The sequence below is a fragment of the Macaca thibetana genome, chromosome 7, assembly GCF_024542745.1.
Source record: "Macaca thibetana thibetana isolate TM-01 chromosome 7, ASM2454274v1, whole genome shotgun sequence".
In the NCBI taxonomy this organism is placed as follows: Eukaryota; Metazoa; Chordata; class Mammalia; order Primates; family Cercopithecidae; genus Macaca; species Macaca thibetana.
The window spans coordinates 92,487,287-92,491,464 of record NC_065584.1 but is presented as its reverse complement, the minus strand read 5'-3'; the positions used below and the strand labels follow the sequence as shown (position 1 = coordinate 92,491,464).

The 4,178-nt window shown below is 41.2% G+C and overlaps 1 non-coding gene across 1 annotated transcript; it reads left to right on the top strand.

Annotated features, from left to right (window-relative positions):
- Window positions 1-3,144: 3,144 nt before the first annotated feature.
- LOC126960185 (U6 spliceosomal RNA) lies at window positions 3,145-3,250 on the top strand. The gene has a single exon (XR_007727773.1). It is a non-coding gene; the product is annotated as a U6 spliceosomal RNA (small nuclear RNA).
- Window positions 3,251-4,178: the final 928 nt, after the last annotated feature.

The following is a 4,178-nucleotide window of genomic DNA, read 5'->3' as shown; positions in this document are numbered from 1 at the left end:
TATATAGGTCAAGGTATCAGGGAAGGGGCACAGAGCTTCCATGCCTTCCCTGAGCATGCTGCCCTTCTAGAACCTCCACATGTTCAGCTATCTAGAAGCTCCCCAAAGTCAGTCATTTTGAGATTTTATGATTAAGTAAACCAATGGACGCTGATGATCAACTTAGCCTTCAACCCCTTTCCCCTCCCCAGAGGTTGGGAGATGGGGATGAAAATCTAGCACTCTAATCATTTCTTGTTCTTTCTGGGGGCCAGCCACCATGATATGGTTTGGCTGTGTCCCCACCCCCCCACATCTCATCTTGAATTGTAGCTCCCATAATCCCCACATGTCATGGGAGGGACCAGGTGGGAGGTCATTGAATCATGGGGACAAGTTTTTCCTGTGCTGCTCTCATGATAGTGAGTAAGTCTCATGAGATCCGATGGTTTTATAAAGGACAGTTCCCCTGCACATACTCTCTTGCCTGCTGCCGTGTAACATGTACCTTTGCTCCTCATTCACCTTCTGCCATGATTGGCGGGCCTCCCCAGCCACGTGCAACTGTGAGTTCATTAAGCCTCTTTTTCTGTATAAATTACCCAGTCTTAGGTGTGTGTTAATTAGCAGCATGAGAATGGACTAATACACCCCGTTTGAAGCTATCTAGGGGCTGTCTGCCACCAGTCATCTCATTAGCACACAAAAAGACATTATTTTGGAGATTTTAAGGATTTTAGAAGTTGTATGTCAGAAAACAGGTCAAAGATCAAATATATATTTTACAGTATCACACCTACAATAAATGCCTAACAGGCAATTAATCATAAAACAAAAGTATGGAAAAACAAAAGTTTATAAGTAAATGTATGTCACACACACACAGGCTGCCATCTGCCATGTTTTTTTTAAATTTTTTTTTTTGAGACAGGGTCTCGCTCTGTTACCCAGGCTGGAGTACAATGGCATGATCTCAGCTTACTGCAACCTCCACCTTCTGGAGAATCCAAGCGATTCTCCTGCCTCAGCCTCCCAAGTAGCTGAGACTATAGGCACGTGCCACCATGCCCAGCTAATTTTTCTATTTTTAGTAGAGATGGGTTTCACCATGTTGACCAGGCTGGTCTTGAACTCCTGACCTCAAGTGATCCGCCCATTTTGGCCTCCCAAAGTGCTGGGATTACAGGCGTGAGCCACCACGCCCAGCTTGCCATCTGCCATTCTAAATGCCCATGATGGTGACAAGTCCCCCTGGTGTTCTAAGTATAGCACACTCCAGCAAAAGGAACAATAGGGACGGTCTGTTTCACCAACCTTTCATTCCCTCCCAGGCACATGTGATACCAAACTTGGGTTTTTGATGATAAGAGGCGTGTACTGATTTTCCCTGCTGCCTCGAGTTTAGCCAAGAGTAAACTCCAACTCCCTTCATTGCTTCCTACTAACTAAGGGATGAAGTGTACAGCATGCTTCCATAGGAGACTGGCATGCTTCCCAGGGTCATTCTAAATGGTAGCCTTCTAGATATGCAGACACCTAAAAAGAAACGGCAAGGGTTTCTCAGGCCAAGGGTTCTAGGTTGGCATGTGACCTCACCCAGAGGGCTGGGCCCCCTATGCAGGCTGCATCCAGGTCACAGGGTCAGACAGAGTTCCCTGTGAAGCAAGCTGATGAGGAACGTGTTGGGGAGTCCTGAAGAGTCTGCCGACGCCTCCACAATCAGGCCACTAACTTTGCTGACTCAGGGAACATTTTAATTACAATAAACATTCTTCCACTTAATATATTTTGGGAGTTTCTTTCAGCAAATCTATTAGAGACAAAATGAAAATCACAGTCTTGAGAGAAGAGAATTAGTCATATACAAAATTTTGATCCTCATTCTTAAGCCGCTGGGCTTATACAGTTGGAGGAAAAGCATGAAGTGTCAGATGGAGAACCCCCTGCCTGGGTCAGCATGATCAACAAGAACTGGATGTGTCCAGTAGCCAGAAATCACTAACATTTCTATCCCTCCCTTTTTCCTATTTCCTGCATAGCTAACTTCCTGCTCCACAGGCATCTTAAGAAAAGTAGACCCTCCCTCAAAAATCACTGTGATTCCTCATTAAGAAAGACTAAAGGTAGTTGAGTCATCTTAGAATCTCATTACAATAAGATAAAGAATCTTAACCTTAGTTCCCCTAATATATTTTTGTGTATTAGAAAGTAAATTTTGAAATGTGAGAGTTATTGTCCTTACTTTTTTTTTTTTACATAAATGCAAGCTCTTGTCTTTCTCAAAAAAGCAAGTACATAGACAGGTGATTTCTGGATCTCAGAATATACCAACAGAGAAAATAATTAGAGAGAAAAATAATTAGAATCAAAGTTTGATGGACAGGTTATTTAAATTAAGTGTCCTTCCTCTGACTCCAGGCACTGTGTAGACTCACAGTGGAGAAGCTGGTCTTACAGCTGTTACAACATTGGCCAGCCCATTTCACAGAGCCTGGCCTAGTTTTTATAGGAAACAAAGCAGGTGAATGTCAGTGTTTAGGAGCCAAGACTCCATTGTTCTCTTCTGTTGGGAAAATCTCTGAGGCATTATTTAACCATATGCAAAGTGGAATTTCTTTCTGATTGAGTCATTCTTTTGTTGAGTCCAGGAAATTAAAGAGAACAACATTATTCCTGTGCTGAAAATGCACAGTACATAGTGATTACATGATACATGAGGAGGCTTTGAATTTGTTGATGTGACGGTAACAGATGACCATATTAATGTGATGTAGTTACAAGTAAATACAACGCAGAGAGCTAAGGCTATTTGGGATATACAGGTAAGCTTCGAGGACCCAGCCAGGAACCTTAGAGACCTCATAGATTCCCCTAGAAGAACAAATGACAGACTCTGACCAGCTTGCCTTAGATACCATGTAGGAGACATATCTCCATCTCTGACATGCTATCCAGACTTTTCTACTTTGCCACATTCACCTTTTTATAAAGAGATTGGTTTTTTCTCAGATCTTGGAAAGTTGGGGGGAGTAAGTGATGGATTCAATGCACTGTTGCCTGCATTCTTCCCTTTCCCCTCCACATCCCTGTGGGACTGATTTTCCAATCTCTCCTGCAGAACTCTTGTATTTTTGATGTGATGATACACCCATAAGAAGCAGTGTTGTGCTAACTTCGGCAGCTCATATACTAAAATTGGAATGGTAAGAGAAAATTAGCATGGCCCCTGTGCAAGGCTGACATGAAAATGTGTAAAGCATTCCATTTTTTAAAATAAAATAAAAACTTAAAAAACAGCAGTGTTGATTAGAGAAAACAAGTACTAGTAACAGTAGCCATGATACAAAATAACTGTACAAAAATCAGTAACATTCCTATACAACAACAACATCCAACTGGAGTGTCAAACCAGGAACACAATCCCATTCACAATAGCCATTAAAAGAATAAAATACCCAGAAATACAGCTAACCACAGAGGCGAAAGATCTCTACAACAAGAATTTCAAAACACTGCACAAAGAAACCAGAGTTGACACAAACAAAGGAAAAAGCATTCCGTGCTCACAGAGAGGAAGAATTAGTATTGTTAAAATCACCATACTGCCCAATGTAATTTACAGATTCAATGCTATTCCTTTAAAACTACCAACGGCATTCTTCACGGAATTAGAAAAAACTATTTTATGACATGGAACCAAAAAAGAGCCAGAATAGCCAAGGCAATCCTAAGGAAAAAGAATACAGCTGGAAGCATCACATTACTAGACTTCAAACTAGATTACAAGGTTACAGTAACCAAATCATCATGGTACTGGTACCAAAACAGACACATAGACCAATGGAACCGAATACAGAGTCCAGAAATCATGCTGCACACCTACAACCAACTGATCTTCAACAAACTTGACAAAAATAAGCAATGGGGAAGGGGCCAACCGTTCAATGAATGGTGCTGGGATAACTGTCTAACCATATGCAGAAGATTGAAACTGGACCCCTTCGTTACATCATATACCAAAATCAACTCAAGATGGATTAAAGACTGAAACGTAATATCACAAACTATAAAAACCATGGAAGATAACCTAGGCAATACCATTCTGGACATAGGACCTGACAAAGATTTTGTGATAAAGATGCCAAAAGTAACTGCAAAAAATAAATTAATAAACAAATGGGACTTAATTAAACTAAAGA